This window comes from Saimiri boliviensis, chromosome 4 (genome assembly GCF_048565385.1).
Source record: "Saimiri boliviensis isolate mSaiBol1 chromosome 4, mSaiBol1.pri, whole genome shotgun sequence".
In the NCBI taxonomy this organism is placed as follows: Eukaryota; Metazoa; Chordata; class Mammalia; order Primates; family Cebidae; genus Saimiri; species Saimiri boliviensis.
The window spans coordinates 33,211,868-33,232,472 of NC_133452.1; the positions used below are offsets into that span (position 1 = coordinate 33,211,868).

Sequence of the window (20,605 nt, forward strand, 5' to 3'; positions counted from 1 at the left end):
AATGGAACTGGAGATCATTATGTTATGTAAAATAAGCCAGGCAGAGAGAGACAAACATGGTATTCTCTCACTTATTTGTGGAATCTTAAAATCAAAACAGTTGAACTCATGGACAGAGAGAGTGGAAGGATGGTTACCAGAGGCTGAGAAAGGGAGTGGGGAGTGGGGGTGGAAGGTGGCAGGGAGGTAGGGATGGTTAATGGGTTAAAAAAAAAAAAAAAAAAAAAAGGCCAAGAGCAGTGGCTCATGCCTGTAATCCCAGCACTTAGGGAGGCTGAGGTAGGCAGGTCACATGAGGCCAGGAGTTCGAGACCAGCCTGGACAATGTCATGAAACCCCATCTACTAAAAATTAAAAAACTAGCCTGGTGTGGTGGCATATGCCTATAGTCCCAGCTCTTTGGGAGGCTGAGGCAGAAGAATCACTTGAACCCTGGAGGTGGAGGTTGTGGTGAGCCAAGATTGCACCACTGCACTCCAGCCTGGGCAACAGAGCAAGACCATGTCTCAAAAAACAAAAAAAAATTAAGATCTATTTGATTGCACAGCAGGGCGATTATAGTCAATAACTTAATTGTATATTTTAAAATCACTAAGAGTGTAATTGGATTGTTTGTAACACAAAGGATAAATGCTTAGGGGATAGATACCCCATTCTCCATGATATAATTATTTCACATTGCATGCCTGTATCAACATTTTATACACCGAAATATATATACCTACTAGGTACCCACAAAAATAAAAAAATGTAAACATAATTTTAAAAATAAAAAAATAAACTTTTAAAAGTGGGTAAGTAGGTTATAAAATTGGATGAAGGAAAGGGAGAAAAACAAAGGCGCAGATAAGGAAAAGAGCGAAGTTTTGGTCATAGTGACAGGTATAAAGCTCAGAGAAAGTCTTGGATCAGTTAGGAGTGATTGTTCATTGAAGTCAAATTGTGGAAGGCCTGAAGGCCAAACTGAAAGGTTAGTACATTTTTCTGGGGTGGGGTGGGGGAAGTGTTGAGGAGTCTTGATAATAAAGGATATTGATTAAAGCATGAATAATCAGGTAGTCTGTGCCCATGAATCTTGAAATCTTGATTGCAAGTTCTAACAAGAGCTCACCTGTGCCTTTAGCTAATGAAAGCAAAGTTCCTGCCTCTGGGAAAGTCATTCTCTTTCGTTGATTTTTTTTTTTTTTTTTTAATGCTGCTTTGGGAAGGGTGCACCTATAATGATGAGCATGCATAAGGAACATCTTCCTAGCCAAATTAGCTAAATCTCTGGAGTGATAGGTCTATTTAGCTGGACCTCATTTCAAAGTAGGAATGCAGACTAGGGGATGGAGTGAAGAAGAGTTCAATGACATACAGACCAACTTTGAGATTCCTGCAGAAATCCAGGCAGTCATTAGCATGGCAATAGGAAGAGACGATTAATTTAAGGTTCTGCAGGAGCATGTATCAAAGGATTGCAGGTAAAAAGGTGACTTGTGAGACTTTTTTCCAAGTTTGAGTTTGGCTCATTGACTTATTGGAAAATATTCATGAGGAGGACTTGTTTTGTTTTTTACCCCAAAGCGGGGCGGTGGGGGGGATCTTGCTTTGTTGCTCGGGCTGGACTTGAACTCCTGGGCTCAAATGATCCTCCCAGCTCAGCTGCCCAAGTAGCTGAGACTACAGGGATGCACTACTGTGTCCAGCAGAACCAGGTTTTGGTGGGAGAAACAGAGGAAAAGAAACCCTCTGCTTTAGATATGAAAATGTGTGGTACAGCAGAGATCTGTAATTGGAAATGTTCAATAGGCTGCTGGAAGTATGGGACTAACAGAGAAAAATAGAGGTCAGAACTTTGGGATTCAGTCTATAGAGGAAAAATGATTGAAGGTTTGGGAGTGAGGAGAGCTCAGAAAGAAAAACCACAGAGGGGCGAGTCAACATGTAAAGCGTGGGAGGAAGAAGAGCCAGCAAAGCAGACAGATGGAAAAGCACAGCTGACCAATGTCATACCTGCTGAGAGGGATGGAGAGGCCAGGGATTCAAAGACTGATGAAGACATTTTACAAAAAGCCGTTGGTTTGGTTACAGGTAGTCACTGACCAACCCCAGAAGAGGAATTTCAGTTGTTGGTGTAAGAGATGGGGCTACATCAGATTATAAGTGATTATGAGATAAGCAGTTTGGGAAGGAAAGGTAGCCAATTTAATAGACTCTCCCATAAAGCTTGCTGGTGAAAGGAAAAGGTTACAAATTCTTGAATAGGCAGAGGGATTTTTAAAATTTTATCTTTTGCATACAGGCCAGAGCATGGCGGCTCACACCTGTAATCCCAGCACTCTGGGAGGCTGAGGCAGGCAGATGACTTGAGCTCGAGCTCAGGAGTTCGAGACCAGCCTGGGCAACATGGCAAAGCCCCGTCTCTACTGAAAACACAAAAATTAGCCAGGCATGGTGGCATATGCCTATAATCCAAACTACTCAGGAGGCTGAGGCAGGAGAATCACTTGAACCTGGGAGGCAGAGGTTGCAGTGAGCCAAGGTCACACCACCACACTCCAGCCTTGGTGACAGAGTGAGATTCCATCTCCAAAAATAAAAAATAAAAAATTTGTGTACAAAAAAATTACTGATTTTTGTTTTGAGTTTTGTTGAATGTGTAGAGTAATGTAACCACCACTGCTATCATGATCTCAAAGAGTTCTCTGCCTCCAACCCAAATTCCCTAATGCTGCACCTTTATAGTGAGACTCTCTTCCTACACCTAACCCCTGGCAACCTCTGATCTGTTTACCATCTTCCTAATTTTGCCTGTTTCAGAATGTCATAAAAGTGGAATCATACGTTATATAGCATTTTGAGTCTGGATGTCTTTTCACCCAGCATAATATTTTTGAGATTCAGGCATGCTGAAGTGGTTTGCCATTGTATGGAAGTATCACAGATGGTTTATCCACCCATTGAAGAACATTTGAGTTGTTCCCAGGTTCTGGCAATCATGAATAATGCTGCTATAAACACTTTGTTACAGTGAGCCTAGTTTTCATTTATCCTGGGTAAATACCTAGGAGTGGGATTGCTGATTCATGCAGCTGTACACTTAACTTTCTAAGAAATGGCCAAGCTTTCCCAGAGCGTCTGTACGACTTTATATCCTTACAAGCAATGTATGTGAGTTCTGGTTGCCCTGCATCCTCACTAATACTTGGTATTGTGAGTTACGTTTGTTTTTAAAATTTTAGCCATTACACCAAGTTCTTTGAGTAGGAACATAATCACATCAAAGTAAAGTTGTGCCTTTTTAATGCTAACCCATGCTCACATGAATTAGGAGAACCTGGAGGTAGTGTTGATCCCAGAGCTCAGGTAGAGAGTTTGTATTTGGCTCTAACAGCTTTATTCTGTCTCATTCTTTTTTCCCCAAAGAATTTCTTTTCTTGTTTTTAAATTTTTTTTTTTTTTTTGAGACGGAGTTTCACTCTGGTTATGCAGGCTGGAGTGCAATGGCACAATCTCGGCTCACCGCAACCTCTGCCTCCTGGGTTCAAGCAATTCTCCTGCCTCAGCCTCCCGAGTAGCTGGGACTACAGGCGTGTGCCACCCTGCCCAGCTAATTTTTGTATTTTTAGTAGAGACGGGGTTTCACCATGTTGACCAGGATGTTGGTCTCGATCTCTTGACCTTGTGATCCACCCCCCTTGGCCTCTCAAAGTGCCGGGATTACAGGTGTGAGCCACCGCGCCCGGCTCTTGTTTTTAAATATTAACACACCATTGCTGGCTTGAAGATCCATAGTATCTCTTAATTCCTGTGGAGTATGCATTCTGAAGTTAATTCTGGACAGACATGCTGTTATATAGCACATTCCCTGCTCATTCAAGTTCTGTCTTCCTCCTTAATTGTCTGTCTTCTAATCCTTTGAGATATGGCTTTCTAGAACTTGGAAATAACTTGTTTTGTTGTTAGAAAGCTAGACATATGGGTCATATACTTTGTTTATTATCATGATTAATTCCTGTTGGCACATTCTATATTGTCAAACTGGATACTTATCAGCTCTCAGATACAGTGCTTTGTAAAGTCTTGATAGTCTATCATTGGAAGTTTAATGAGTTGTTCTAAGGCTCTGTAGGCTAAATATGAATGGGATTTAAGTTTATTCTTTTTTATAAAATCCAGTTTTAGGGTTTGTCTAGTTCTCTGGCGGTGATACTTTCTACCTTTTTACTTTCTTAGCTCTTGTAAAATTCTGAGTCCTGCTTGTTGACACATTTAAATGGCATTTGGATTTTCTCTTCAGTATTAGTCTCCTTAGTATCTTTTTAATTTGAGAAATAGCCTGTTGAAAAAGATCTATGAGATTTTTTTTATTTGGTACCACTTTGAATTTCTTTTTTATACATTTTTTGAGATGGAGGCTCTCTCTGTTGCCCAGGCTGGAGTGCAGTGGCACGATCTTGGCTCAGTGCAACCTCTGCCTCCTAGGTTCAAGCAATTCTCATGCCTTAGCCTTCTGAGTGGCTGGGACTGTAGTCACCCACCACCATGCCTGCCTAATTTTTGGATTTTTAGTAGAGACAGGTTTTGCCATGTTGGCCAGGCTGATCTTGAACTCTTGAGCTCAAGCGATCTGCCCAACTCAGCCTCCTAAAGTGCTAGAATTACAGGTGTGAGCCATCACTCCCGGCCCCACTTTGAATTTTGATTTGAAGAGTAATATATAGTATTTGAAAGTGAGAACTGCATTCAACAGTTCTTCATCCTTGATGCTCTTGTAGAAATAGTTGTGAAAAAAAGAATCATGAGAAAATGCCAAGGAGGAAATGCCCACCTGACCAGAGGGCACAGACGAGTACCGGGATGCAAAACAAAGCAGGGAGAAAGCTGGGAGCAATGCACTTGGCTTATGTGAGCTGCACTTCAAGGCACTGTTAGTAAATGTATATATTTAAGTTTAGAGTATTGAGATTTGGGGTATCTTAAAATGTCTTCTGTGACTTTTAAAATTAAATGCTATGAAAGCCTCCTTTTTGGAGTTGGCTTTCTGGTAAAGAGAACCATCCTTCACTATGGCATAACCTCAGAGTATAAAACTTATTTCCCCAACACTGTTGAATGTAGAAAATAAGTTCTCTAGGATCAGTTTAAATGTCAAGGTAGGCCGGGCATGGTGGCTCTTGCCTGTAATCCCAGCACTTTGGGAGGCCAAGGTGGGTGGATCATGTGGTCAGGAATTTGAGACCATCCTGGCCAACACGGTGAAACCTGGTCTCTACTAAAAATACAAAAAATGAGCCAAGCATGGTGGCATATGCCTGTAATTCCAGCTACTTGGGAGGCTGAGGCAGGAGAATCACTTGAACACAGGAGGCGGAGGTTGCAGTGAGCCAAGATCGCCACTGCTCTCCAGCCCGGGCAACAAGAGGGAAACTCCTGTCTCAAAAAAATAAATAAATAAATAAATAAAGCTCAAGGTGAAATTCTAGAAAGGAGCCCTTCCTTTAGCACCTCCACCCCTCATCACAAAGCCTCCTTGCACAAAGCAATAATGTGCACAATAATTGGCTGTAAGATGTTTTCCTGGAGCAAAACTTTTGGCTGCTTCTCAAGATTTGAATTTGGGCTTCTGGTTCTCAGAAGCTCTTGACCCAAGTCTTTTGGGTGGCAGGCACACCAGACAGGACCTGATTGCCTACTTCTTGCGTTCCAGCTGGATTGATTTCTCTTCATGGTAGATGCCCCAGATTAGTTCAGTGACACCCTTCACCACAGCCCCGGTGGGTTCATTTAAATATGGGTCACTCCTTGACCCTAAGGTTATGCTGTGAAGTGTGCTGGAGCATCATTGATTCACATCATTGGCTCGAAATTATGGCGGTGATTTAAAATCACCTGGAACCATTTGAATATCAGGATGCCCAGGTGGCATCCCAGGTAATTATCTGAGAATCTTGCAGGATGGGAGTCAGGTGGCAGTGTTTTTAAAACTCCCCAGATGGGCCAGTGGCTCATGCCTATAATCCTAGCACTTTGGGAGGCCGAGGCGGGCGGATCACAAGGTCAAGAGATTGAGACCATCCTGGCCAACATGATGAAATCCTGTCTCTACTAAAAATACAAAAATTAGCTGGGCGTGGTGGCACGTGCCTGGCATCCCAGCTACTTGGTATAGTGAGGCAGGAGAATTGCTTGAATCCAGGAAGTGGAGATTGTGCCACTGCACCCTAGCCTGGCGACAGAGTAAGACTCTGTCTCAAAACAAAAACAAAAACAAAAACAAAATTCCCCAGATGATCCAGTGTGCAATCAGTGCTGAGGACTACTGGTTCAGAACCATTTCCTATTGCGCTCCCTTCCATTTGACCATTGTGGTGGGCGGTGTCAGGTGTGTGCACCCTGCTTATGGAAACCACATGGAAAATCATAATAGCAATTATCCTAAATCTAGTGAGTTTACTCAAGTTATCTCTTATTTTGCCCCAGGACTTGTTTGAAGGAAATACAGATGTGAATACAGCTATGAGTACAATTGAATAGCTAAATATGCACACATACACTCATGTACCCATGTATGCACTTTTCTGTATGAATATGCACAGTTAGACAAAATACCATTCCACTTTCTTTTTTTTTTGACTTTGCTTAGCTCCCGCATTGCCTTCCTCTCCCTCCTGCACCTCAAAACCAGGAAAGGTTAATTTGGGATAGAGATTAAAGTATTTTGTAGAAAATTATATACTTCTCCTAGAGATCTTTCTGGTGACCCCTGACCTCTAATCACCAGGTCCCTGGCTCTGGAGACTGGGCCTTGTTTCTTCTGTCTATAAGTAGTTGACCCAAGTGTGACCTTTTCCCTTCCGTGTGACCGGATGCTAAGACCCTTCAGGCTAATCTTTCTTGCCTTCACCTCCCGTTTTTCTCCTCCACGCATGCGGCTGTGCCCGAGGTCCAGCTGGTAACCTTTGCGGTTTTTACTGTGCATTTTTTCTCAGCAGGACTATTCACCTTGTGCTTTGATTATCATCTCGGGCTCTACACACCGAAATGTCTGCAGCCACTTCTGGTTTTTGTTCTTGAGACAAGTTCTCACTCTGTCTCTCTCAGCCCAAGCTGGAGTGCAGTGCCACAGTCATGACTCACTACAGCTTTGACCTCCTGCTCTCAAGCTGTTCTCCTACCTCAGCTTCCCGAGTAGCTGAGACTACGGGCACATGCCACCACGCCTGGCTAATTCTGTTTATTTTTTGTAGTTATGAGTTTTCTCTATGTTGCCCAGGCTGGTTTCAAACTCCTGGACACAAGCAATCCTCCCACCTCAGCCTCCCAAAGCGCGGGAATTACAGGCATAAGCCACCACACCCAGCTTACAGGCACTTCTGAGTTGTGTTTTTACCTGCCCCTGAAGTTTTATGGTGCCATCTTTTGTGATTTGAAGCTTTTTCAGGAAGGGCTTACCTTTGGCAACATGATTTTCTGTTCTTTTCTCCTCTTTGCAGCTAGTGTGTTTCTAACTGTGAAGATCAAGGCCAAAATGAAAAGGTCATTAGGGGATGTTGGATGGGACTGATCCCTAAAAAGGAGTATCTTTGATTTCTTTTTAAGATTATATGAAAACTGAGCATGTGTGAGGCTGTGAGGTCTGAAGCTCAAAACTAAGACCAATTATATAGGGGTAATTCTAACCTACTGTTTTGTACAAAGTAGCCGGAGTTTGGCTGCCTGGGTTCCAATCTCAGCTTCACCACTGGGTACCTGTGGGATCTTGGGCATGTCACATCAGCATTCTTTTCCTCAGTGTCTTTCTTTTTAAAATGGATATTGGCCGTATCCTCACAGGGATTAAATGAGTTAACTAAAGTTCTTAGAACAGTGCTTGACAGAACGTAAGCACCAAGTGTTTGTTATCATTCCTGTCCTGATTACTGAAGATTAGTACTGCATTACTGTGAAACGATGGGGATACCCTGGCATGCTGAGTTTCTTCCTTAAGCCATTTTTTATTTATAATACTAAGCTCTCCATAATGAAGGCATCAGAATGTAATGATGATTCAGGCCTCATTGTAACTGTGTGATTACGCTGTCATAGGCTTGGCTCTGGGATCAAAGGCATCATTAAAGCACTTTGGATGATGGTTTTTACCTGTCAAATGTTCCAGAAGGTTGCTGTACACTGCTTCATGAGACCCTTATGTGTTATGTGATCGCACTAAACACCCATAAAAGCCCTTTTTGTTTGTTTGTTTTATTTTGTTTTGAGATGAAGTTTCACTCTTTTCGCCCAGGCTAGAGTGCAGTGGTGCCATCTCAGCTCATGGCAGCCTCCGCCTCCCGGGTTCAAGTGATTCTGCTGCCTCGGCCTCCTGTGTAGATGGGATTACGGTCATCCGGCACCATGCCGAGCTAATTTTTGTATTTTTAGTAGAATCAGGGTTTCACTGTGTTGCTCAGGCTGGTCCTGAATTCCTGACCTCAGGTGGTCCACCCACCTTGGCCTCCCAAAGTGCTGGAATTACAGGTGTGAGCCACCATGCCTGGCCTTGGCTTGTTTTTGTTTCATTTTTATGTTATCCAAAAGTTTTTTTAATGGCTATATTATAGTTCTAATTTTTTTTTTTTTTTTTGACAGAGTCTTGCTCTGTTGCTATGTCACCTAGGCTAGAGTGCAGTGGCACCATCATGGCTCACTGCTGCTTTGACGTCTAGGCTCCCAGGATCCTCCCATCTCAGCCCCCTGAGGTAGCTGGGACTACAGGTACACGCCCCTGTGCCCAGCACGAGCTAATTTTTTTTTTTTTTTCTTTTCGTAGAGATGGGATCTCGCTATGTTGCTCAGACAGGCTTCAAGCTTCTGGGCTCAAGCGATCCTCGTGCCTCGGTCTCCCAAGGTGCTGTGATTACAGGTGTGAGCTATCGCATCCAGCCCATGGTTCTAAATTTTAAATCCTTTGCTAAAATAGTGCCACAGAGGTTATGTTGCTTTGAACCATAGAGAGACAGACCTCCTAACACCCATTTTGATTTTAACCAAGGTACTGTCACCACATTGAATATGCTTCTCTACCAGGAAAGTAAGGGAAACACAAAACTTGCTTTCCATGAGATGTTCATGAGAAGCAGGATAAGTTTGGATTTCTTCAAGCATAGTACATACATGAAATAGAAAATATCAGTAAGTTATCTTACTAAAGTCACAAATTTTGGAAGAAACTTTAAGTGGCAGAGGACCATTTACAAGGTTTATCCTGGGTGTGGTGTGTGGGCATGTATGTGAGGCACATTTCTCGCTAAGAAAATAATATCTTGTTCAACTTTTAAAAAATTTCATAGCTTAGTAAACCTGAAAATACGTCACTTCCTGAGTGGGGTCCTGGGTTTCGATTCTCCCAGCAATGCTCCCAGATTGTCTTTTTGTGTACAGTAGCCACTGTGGAAACATTAAACAAGTGTTCCTTATGCCACCTTTGACATATTAAAATTTGTTATTCAGTAAAAATAGAACTAAATTATGATGGAAAATAAGTCATGTACAGATTTACTTAACACTAGGAATAAACATCCCAATATCCTGGTGAAGATGCCCTCCCTGTGTATGTAAAAAGATATATCCATATGCTTTGTGCAGTGACTATAAGGCCCAGTTAGAATATAAAGAGAGATGTCTCAACAGTGGAAATAAAATGTTGGAATAAATTGATAAGAGGAAAGCTATTTTTAGTCTAGGAGACCTATGAGACTCAAACAACGTTGGATAGAAAAACCCCGTAATCTTATAATCCAGTGAAGCCTCACAAGGAAGAGCCCTAGATTGGCATTTCAGATTGAATCCTTGGTGGCCTAGTTGTGTCTAAAACTGACAGATTTGAGAGTGTCATTTCTTCAACTTATTTACAAAGTAATAAGGTCCAAATATCTGCTGCTCACTGAGAACAACATCAGGGTTAAGAAATAAAATAAAATAAAAAGGGTCCTAACCATCAAGCAACTGTGCAACACAAATCTAAACCGTATATGTGATGAGACCTGTATGTTACTGTAAGTGTTGCAGGACTCATTAATGGCACCCACAGTAGCAAGTAAATCTTTGAGAAGGCTTTGAAAGGGAGAAGGCATATATATGAAATGCCAGAAGGAAGGGGCAGAAGGTTCAGAATTAGAACTCTGGGTATGGAGTTGAGACACCTGTGAATTGGGCATTCTGAACCATTTGTGCAATGTGCAAAGCTTATTTTTTTTCTTACCATAGCACAGTGTTGCTTTCTATTACAGATGTGCCTATCTGGAAACATGTTCACTCAGCAGTTTGCAGAGTTGCAATTATTTTCAAAACAAACAGCTTTTGGTTATTCAAACCTCCCTCTTTTTATTGTAAACACAGTCTTTTTCCAGTATGCTGGATAAAGTCTGGCTCTGGGCAGTAAAGGGACATAGCTGTTGCTTATTTCAGGAACTTGGGGGCAAGTGTCTTCATGCTTGTAGAAACAGGAGCCAGCTAGTACTATTTCCAGCAGAAAATTTCAGAGAAAGGAGAGATTATTATGATTTTGATTCCTTCACTGCAACATTGCCTGTGTCTGGAGAATAGCCATTATACTTTATGAAAAAGGCGAAATGGTCATTTGGGGTGTTTTAGGAAGTTTGCCAGAAGGCTTCTTTGTCGTTATAATCCTTCCGAAGCTGCCATCCGTGGGTTTGGGTCATGGATATGAAAAGTGAAGGGGTTTTAGAGATGAAGTAGGTATCCCCTAAGTGCTTGCCAACCTGTTAATTTTTAAGATGTTAATTTTTTTCATGTAGAGCCCCCTAAAATTTTGATGGCTCTAGGTCAGTCAAGCCTAAGAGAAGATACATTTATCAAAAACAAAAGAAAACAAAAAACCTTACTGGATTGCTAGTAATATCTACTTCGGGGAAATTAATACTTCATATTTTTTTACAAAGTTATTGATGCATTAGGAATATTTTTTGCTTAGCAGTTACGAATTTTAAAAGCTTCCAAACTTGCTACTCAATCCTAAATGTACCTGTATCTATATAATTTAGCTTAAAGGCTTTTGGTGTTCTGGTTGGTTACTGACAATTCTCAATGTGGCTTTCACTGAATGAAAATGGACCAGGCCTCAGACTGACCCACCACAATTGTATAATTTGACATTTCTGTTAGGCGCTTCCTTCCTCTAGGTTAGTTTCACAACTATGCTGGAGAATTGTATGTAATTTATTTTCTTTTGTCAGAATTGGTGTCTTAGGCATTTTTGTGTCACTTAAACATCTGACGCTAGGTCATAAAGAGAAAAGGTTCAATTGGTTCAGGGATCTGCAGGCTGTGCAAGCATGGCACCGACATCTGCTCGGCTTCTGCTGAGGGTCTCAGGAAGCCTGCAGTCGTTGTAGGTGAATCGGAAGCAGGCACATTCACATAGCAAGGGGGTGGGGTGAGGGGAGGTTCCAGACTTTTAAACAACCAGATCTGATGTAAACTAACTGAGGGATAATTTACTTATCACCACAAGGATGGCGCTAAACCATTCATGAGGGATGAACCTCCATGATTAGTCACCTCCCACCAGGTCCCACCTCCAACATTGGGGGTTACATTTCAACATGAGATTTAGAGGAGACGAACATCCAAACTGTAGCAACTGGTTTCAGTTAAGAAATAAACCAAAAACTATTTAAAGTTTAGTGCCTCAAACCTTCATACACTCTTCTCCTGAAAAATGTTTTACCTAACCCTCTCGCCACCTTCATGCATGTATCTGTGTACTTTAGTTTCTTCTAATTGAGAAAGTGGGGTTACTCTATTATAACAGAGAATAATGATTTTTAAAATTTACGTGTCTACTTTCTGAATCATTTAATGTTCAGATGAACAGGCTGCTTAGTTCTCATTAAAAGGGTATATTTGATAATGCTTTTAAGCTCACCGGGGTTTGATTCTCAAAGGGTGATGATTAGTGAAAATAAAGAGGGATTTAATAAGTCTAAGATGCCCTGACCCCAACTGTAGAAACTATATTAATAGAGCATTACAGTATTGGAAAATATCTGAGGAAATAGTATCCACCTTATTCAGTGAAGGTTATGATCATCGATAAATAAACTTTTGACTTTTGAATGGCACACTTTTGTTCGCAGCATGTTGACTTGAATGTGGGAATGGAGTATCTTAATCTCTCTGAGGTTACTGACTGATAGATAATTTTAAGTGTCAGCTGGGCTCGGCTGTGGTGCCCAAACATTAGATGTTGCTGTGAAGGTGTTTTGTGGCTATGATTAACATTTACCATCAGTTGACTTTAAGTAAAGGGGATTATCCTGGCCAATGTGGGTGGGCCAAGTCCAATCAGGTGAAGGCCTGGGAAAGAAGAAGGAGGAGGAATTCTGCCTTAAGGCCAAGACATGGAAATCCTGCTTGAGTTTCCAGACTGCCAGCCTGCTGCACATATTTCACACTTGCTAGTCCTCACAGTGGCAGTAGCCATTATTCTTTAAAATAAGTCTTTATATACAATATATTTCTCTCCAGAGAAACAGAAGCGAAAATACTATTGGTTCTATTTCCCTGAAAGAATCTTGACTGATACTCTGACCCTCAGGAAGAAAAGTAGCAGTTTTCACCCAAAATCATGCAAATCATTTTAATTGTTTTTTAAGAGATAAAATTTTAAAAATCTTCCCTGATTTTTAAAGGTAAAAACAGAATATTAAACTTTTAGTAAAAAAAAATGAATGTCTTTTAATTTCAGGGGGTTTTAGGAGAAAGAAGTGGAAAGAGTGGCAAAGTAGCAAAGGACAGTGGTTCGGTTTAGATATGGTTACATGTTGAAATATGACATCCAGCGTTGGAGGTGGAGCTAGTGGGATGCAAATGGAAAGTCGAGTTATATGATCAAGAGAGACCCCTCAGGCAGAGAAAAAAAGCAAGGCTGAGATAAAGCCCTTTCCTTTGCCATTGCTATCACCTCTGCATTTACTGACGTGGCTTCATTTTGTAAGCAACTCTGAGTTGCTGATCCCTCATGAATGGCTTGGTATTCTTCTCACGGTGTTGAGGGGATTCTCATTCTGTTCGTTCACTTGAGAGCTGGTGGTTTAAAAGAGTCTTGCATCTCTCTCGCTCCCTCTCTTGCCATGTGACACACCTGTTCTTTCTCCTTCCATAAGCTTCCTGAGCCCTCAACAGAAGCAGATAGGCAACACTGTGCTCCTTGTACAGTCTGCAGAACTGTGAATCAAAATAAACCTCTTTTCTTTATAAATTATCCAGTCTTAGGTATTTATCGAAACATAAAACAAACTAACATAGATTGGATTGAGGAAAAGTCTCAAAACATTCTGAAATGAATGTTCTTCACCTGTCCAATGCTTCGCTGGGCTAAAGACTTTGTGCTAAAGTCTTTTTTAGCACAAAAAGACTTTGTATCATTGTACTTAAAGCGCCTATAAAGTCATACACTGAATTGGTTTTCTGTTCTTTAGTATTGCTCTTCATTCACAGCCTTTTAGATTTCATCTCTCAAGTTACACAGCTACAGGGATACACCTATAACAAACTGGCTCTTTGAAGGAAAAGCTATCTTATTCATCTTTATGGGTAGGTTTTCATTACATTGTGGGTGAGAGAATGTGGGAAGTCTGGAAGCTGCAGGTGCAGAGATCAGGGTAGTGTGGCCCTCTTCTAACCCAAACACCTGGTGGAGGTTCAGTTGTTTCTGTTATTTAGCATCAAGGCTAATAATCTCAGGGCCATCAGTTGAATAAGTAAAATAATGAAACTCAGAGTTGCTTACAATATGAAGCCATGTCAGTAAGTGAAGAGGTAACAGCAACAACAAAGGAAAGGGCTTTATCTCAGCCTTGCCTTTTCTCTCTGCCTGAGGGTTCTCTCTTGGTTTTATAACTTGACTTTCCATTTGCATCAAGTCATGGAATCTCCGGATCCAAGAAGCCTAGAGATAAAAAAATTCCAACCTGTAAACAGTGCATTAATCCAGCAACATCATCCCAGATCAGTGTTTGTGCACAGCTATCTTCAATGGTAAGAAAGAGAACTTTTTACATTCTGGTAACTTCCAGTCACTGGTCCCAGTTTTCTCTTCCAGAACTAAATTTACACTTCCACTAAAAGTGTAAATTCTTTCATATGTTAACCTTTAATTCTGTTATTTTATTCCTCTGGAGTCTTGTCTTATTTTCTCCTATGTTATGGCCTAGAATATTTATGCTAAGTCCTAGGTCACTCTGTTCTGAGTGTGTTCTCATTTATCATCCTATTTCAAATATCTTGCTGAACCATGTGGCATAAGGACCAGAAAACAGAGGACGCTTGTCCTCGTATTCAGCACACTGGTGTCTGCTGACTCCACTGTGACACTGTTAGGGTTTTTACTTCCTCGCTGCGCTGCTGATGTTGAGTGAGCTTGTTGTCCAAGTGCTCTCCTTGTTTCTGGTGCAGCTTGGGCAGGTCTGCATGTTGTATCTGTCCAATTGAACTTTTTTAAACAAAAAAAGAGATGTTTATTCCTACTGAATTAATAAGCATATAGCCTATTCAGGAGGAATAAACTGAATTAGTAGGCTGTATCCTGTTTAAGTATAGCATTCGTTGAAATTATTGCATTCTTTGAAATCATTTTGGACCTGAGTCTATCCATGTCCAAGCTTTCTTTTATCTATGGATATAAAGTGCTTGTTCTCATATAAATCTTTAACTACCTTTCTTTCCATTGCTCACTTCTCTTTCTTTCATCTGGACTATTGCAGGAGCTTGGTATTCATGTTCAAGGCTGTGGATAAGTTGTTCACACTGCCAGAGGGGTGTCTGTTAAAAACACAAACATAGCCAGAAGCGGTGGCTCACGCCTGCAATCCCAGCACTTTGGGAGGCCGAGGTGGGTGGATCACCTGAGGTCAGGAGTTCAAGACCAGCCTGACCAACATGAAGAAACCCTATCTCTACTAAAAATACAATATTAGCCCGGCATGGTGGTATATACCTGTAATCCCAGCTACTGGGGAGGCTGAGGCAGGAGAATCACTTGAATCCGGAAGGCAGAGCTTGCAGTGAGCCTAGATCTAGCCATTGCACTCTAGCCTGGGCAAAAAGAGTGAAACTCCATCTCAAAACGAAAACCACAAACATGATTGATTCTCATATTCCTGTTTTTACCAGCTATCCCTATGGCTACCACTTGATCCCTTTTTTCCACTTGGACAAAGTAGTTACGTAACTAGTCTCTGTCCTATCTCTCTCTTTCTCACTGCAAGTTCATCCTGGCCTGTCTGGATCACACATTTAGCTGTCAGTAACCTTCAGTGGCTCCCCATTGCCTCTGTTTTGTGGAAGAACATGATGCCTTTGGCTATGTATCCTCTCTCAGGGCATGCCCCAAAGCACCCCATCTGTCATCCTGGACATGATTTTACCACTCCTGAAGTAAAGCAAGTCAAGGAACCACAGTTTCATTTTTTTATCTTTCAATTGGTGTGACTCAACAACAAAACTAAATTAAACACTAAATTAAACTGCACATAGACCCTCAGTTAATTAAGTAACTTACAGAAACACAGTCCGGGCATCTGTGTGAATCTTCTGTTGAACCCAGGGACTGATTTCTTTGCCTCATTTGGAATCTATAAATTGGATTTCTAACCTAATTATCTGAGAGGAGAGGGCAGTCTTTGCACATTTTAACTTTGGTCAGGTAATTCAGAAGTTCATGTAGTGCACATTAATGAAGTATTGTCAATGAGAGTAATGAACAAGAGAGCTCAGAGGCATTCTAATATGTGCTACTGGGTTAAGGTTAACGTGGCATTTCATAATATTTGCAACTTACCTAGTGATACCTAACATTTAGGAAAGGGTTTTCAAGAAAGCTTAGTATCCACACCTTACATTTGTATAAATGAACCCCCCCGAGTCTGAAATTTGTTTATGATAGTGCAGACATGGGAAAATGGACTCTTAGGCACCATGAAGTGTTTTGCAGTGAAGATTTATAGAAATGTTATAAAAGGCACCACAGGGACCTGGTACTTCCTGGCTGATGGCATCACCAACTGCTAGGGCAGTATTTACTGTTTTTCTTACATGCCTGTTAACAAAAAGTAGTCAAATAAAGAAGATCAAAGCAAACCTGCCTTTTCCTTTCAAAGGGTTGACATTTCCTTGTGCAGTATTTCTCTTTCTAGCCTGTTGAACGCTATGCATGATGCTGCGAGATGGAAGAATGTTGTGCCTTTATCACCATAAGAACCATCAGTAAGTGGCATAATTCTAGGAAACTCTGAGGCCACCCTTTAACTTCAAGAATAGCATGGCAAAGAGCCAGCTGGGACCCTTTTTCCTTAGTGGTTGTTTGATTCCATGTCAACCTGGCTGACTTTGTCATTTTCAAAATCATGCAAGGTTTTTAAGTTGCATAAAAATATTGTTAAAATGCCTGCTGTAAGTAAACTGCAGTTAATCTTGGGGAGATGGATTAAATACTTAAAAGATTACCGAAGTCTGGTAGTTTTGAAGAATTAACCATCACCTTGAATGCAGAAACATGGAAAATAATTTTGGCACTTCTAGACCTGATTAGAAGTAAAAACTTATACATACATGGAATTTGTTATTTACTGGTGACAGGCCATTCAATCCAGCAGTAATAATTTCTGTTTTCAGCTACAGCCCCTGAATAGTATAAATTAGGGTCTTTTTTCTTTCATTAATGTTTTTTAAAGCTAACTGGGATTTTAGAAAGGGAAATTTTAGGTATGATTCTTACTGGTTAAGAAGATTTCTTGGATTCATTAATGGAGTGTGCTGTTTTCCAACTTCATGGTCACACAAACCTAGGAAGCATAAGTGTGAACAGAAAGCTGACTCTGTGTGTGCATATGTGTATGCATGTGACTACATGTTAGTCTTTTATATAACATTGTGACAGCCAAGCCCAAGTCATGAGCTTACTTCCCCAAAGATCAGCAAGTTTGACTCTGCTTTATATTCATCCAACTCACAGGTTGGACCTAGGCCAGAGATGCCAACCAGCCAGGGTAGGAGGACAAAGACGTAAATTTATTGTGGACTAAGTGGGTGAGGACAGCAGTTGCTCAGGGGCCTGTTACACTGTTTTAGTCATAGTAGCTGAGTGGTAATATTTTTATCCATAAAAGTGAATACATTTTAAAATTACACCACAGAATATTTTTGTACAATATGAAGCCAATCTAGTGGTAAAAACTACTCTTTTGCACTAGGCAGTGCCTCATTTCTCTCAAATGTGTACAAAGTCTTTATTAATACAACATTTATCATTTCAACAATTTAAACAAAGTAATTGCAAAATCTTACTGTCTGTTGGAGGGCTGCATGCCCATTTCCCATTGGGACTGATTTAAGCCTCTATATCTACATGTTACATGCAAGGATAGTTGTGTCACATCTAATTGACAGTGCTCCTGATGGCTGGAGAAGAGTTCAGGAGGCCAAAATAGGTGGATCACCTGAGGTCAGGAGTCTGAGACCAGCCTGGCCAACATGGTGAAACCCTGTCTCTACTAAAAATACAAAAAAAATTAGCCGGGCATGGTTGCCAGATGCCTATAATTCCAGGAGGCTGAGGTGGAAAATTGCTTGAACCCTGGAGGTGGAGGTTACAGTGAGCTAAGATCACACCGCTGCTCTCCAGTCTGGGCAACAGAGAGTGAAACTCCTTTGGGGGATATTTAAATTTAAGGTCTTACCATCCCCCTTTCCATAGTTGCCTTTGTTTTGGATCAGAATGTAAAAGGGAATTGGGAGAAGATGGTACCTACATCCCTATAGGGATCGAGCCACAGTATTCCTGGAATTACCCAAGCACTAACCCCTATGTCCATTAAAGATTGGGTGTGAACATTTAAGAAACTAATCCCAAATGAATTTATGTCTTAAGTGAACAATGTGTCCTTTATAAGGGGAGGAAAACATCCTCTATTATTAGTATTTGATCTTGTTGCTGTTTGCTTTTCTGCAACAGTGACACAGCTAGTTGATGTTGGAGTCAGGATTTACAAGACAGCAGGATGATATCATCTTGACTCGGTGGAGATGATCTGTTACTTATCAGAGCTGCAGCTAGCTTTATTTGGAAGCTGTAAGCTTTGTTTGGGTGACAAATATTTCTAAATGAAATTAGTCATTTGCTTAAGACATAGATTTTCATTTTGTTTACCAAAAGGCAGTTTCAACTATGCTTATTTTATATGTGGGGTTTTTTGTTATTATTTTGCTTTTTGTTTTATCATGCTTTTGCTATTGCAAATACTGACCTGATTGTCTTGAAGTAGAGGAAACAAGCTAATGTGGATTCGAAAATATTTTCATTTCCCAAATAGTGTGATATTGACATATATTACATCTATGTTTATTGATCATCTGATCAAAGAAAAATAATAGGAAATAACAAAATTATGTAAATAAAAGTTTACGAATATAGAAAATTATGGAAGTATGTTACATTTATAATTTGCGTCCATTTTTTAAAAATTTCTTAAACAATAAGATCTTGAATATTGGAGGTACGCCCCCTCCCTTTCCTTTCATCTCCACAGAGGTTGGAGAGAGGTCTAGGATTCTGAAACATCTGGGGCAAACATCTGTCATCAGGAGAAGCACTGGACTAGGAAGAAGATGGTCTAAATTTTAACCGTAGACTTGGTGCTAACTAACATTTGACCTAGGCAAGGAATTTCACTTCATAAGCTTTGGCTTCCTGGCGTGTAAAATGATGCTGACTCACTTGCTTTCTCAGGCCCATTCAGCTCTAAGGCTCCATTCTATTTTATTCCAAAGACCCATTGCACAGATTGACACAATTTAAAATAAACTCCAAAACTGAAGTTTCCTGCGTTTCTTCAAGCCAGAGATCTAAATACATGTGACCTTAATTAAATCCACCAGCCTGTGGAGGAAAAGAGTTCTGAAGACTCATTTATCTTTTTCAGCATGTGTTTGCTCACCGTTTAGTACATCCCCCAGCACCAGGCTGGACAATAAGAGTAAATACAGAGAAGTACTTCCTGATGGAGTTAATAGTTGAACCGGAAACACCTTGAAGCTAATTACAAAGGCTGGGCGTGGTGGCTCACACCTGTAATCCAAGCACTTTGGAGGCCAAGACGGGCGGATCACCTGAGGTCGGGAGTTCAAGAACAGCCTGACCATCATGGTGAAAACCCGTCTTTTTAAAAAAAAAAAAAAAAAGGAAAAGAAAGAAAATAATTACAAAGCAAAAAAATAGACTAGTTACATCGAACTATTGTAAAGTATAATAATAGTTGGTATTAAGTACTTCAGGTTGCTAGCGCTATACTCATTTAATCCACACTCTAATCCCGTAAGGTAAATGATAGTCATCACCCCAATTTTACAGAGAAGACTGAGGCACCAAGAGAGTTAAGTGAATTGTCCAAAGTTTCTGTTCTATGCAAGAGATTTAGAGAGGATTTTACTTGCCTTAAACTTCCTTGGGTCCTCTCTTGGATAAGGAGGGTTAAGTGTTGAGAAAAAGTAAGGGAGTCGGTCGGGAGTGGGAGTTGCTTTTGACTTGCTGAGAAGACTTGATTTTTATCAAAATGCAAAAGCAAAATTTTTCTTAATTTGGCAGTTGATAATGTTCTACTGTCATTTACTGTATTTTTTTTCATACAGCATACATTTTAAGCAGTCTAGAAGTGGAAACTCTTAGCTTATTTCAGGAGAAAATAATAGTCACATGATTCTGTGCTTTGGAGAAAAGATCCAAAAAAGAACTAAAATTGGGTCAAGTGCTGAGCATTGCTCAGCACTCCTGGTCGTGACTGCCCAGAGCGGTGGGGATTGGGGGTGGGGGGTGTGCTAGGTGTAATAGAGGCAGGTTTTTCTCCTTTGGAGAGTTCCCGAGCATAGGTTCTGCCCTTTAAACTTGACTTGCAGAGGAGACACTCCACATTGTGGTGTCCGTGGTGGGAGCTGGCAGAGTTCTCCCCTTGCCTGTCTTCACCGGAGGGTTTCAGGGACATGTCACTGGTGGCCCTCGTGACTGGTGCTGCCAACCCTGTTTTTATACATGCTTTGGGTTAGAAGAATGTCAAGAAAGTAAAGTGAGCTGCTCTGCGGGTACCAGCCATGCCTTCATTCATCCAGGGACTTGCAAACATTGTTATGATAGACAGCCTGGCCCAGAAAAGAAGAAAAAGCCTTCCTTCCTCAGGCCCCTCTCTCCATACTGAGGAGTCTGCTGCTGCTTTTGCAAGCAAAACTCTTTTCTCCTCCCATCCTGCTGCTCTGCCGCTGAGAGGAAGAGGGAGCTGCCCAGCGTCCTCGTGCTGTAACCCTCTGCTGGTGAGTTCCCAGAACCCAGCATCCTGCAAGCTGCCGCTTCTCAGCTGGGGAGATGGAGCCGCTCCCGGCCCTCCTTGATTAGGATATGTCAGGGTTGTCAGGGCAACTGTTAACGGCAGCGGCAGCGTATCATATTTTCCCTTCTCTGCTGTGGGCTGAATATTTTACTGTGCGGTAGCAGGAAGAAGATTGAGAAAAGGTGCTGCAACAGAAAGAAGCTGGGATCTGACTGAACAGGTTAGGCAGTGGTGGGAGGCATCTGACC

The 20,605-nt window shown here is 41.2% G+C and overlaps 1 protein-coding gene across 10 annotated transcripts in view; it reads left to right on the forward strand.

Annotated features, from left to right (window-relative positions):
• MAP7 (microtubule associated protein 7) overlaps positions 1 to 20,605 on the forward strand; it is a 193,320-nt gene that overhangs the window by 3,889 nt on the left and 168,826 nt on the right. For 2 of the 10 annotated variants that reach the window (XM_074397402.1, XM_074397404.1), the window contains exon 1: positions 204 to 20,577. The exons of 4 other annotated variants lie outside the window; for them this stretch is intronic. The gene's annotated coding sequence lies outside the window, so the exon portion shown is untranslated. Of the gene's footprint in view, positions 1 to 202; positions 20,578 to 20,605 lie in introns of those variants that run through there. 4 more of the 10 variants (XM_074397406.1, XM_074397407.1, XM_074397400.1 and 1 more) reach the window with 3 other exon arrangements.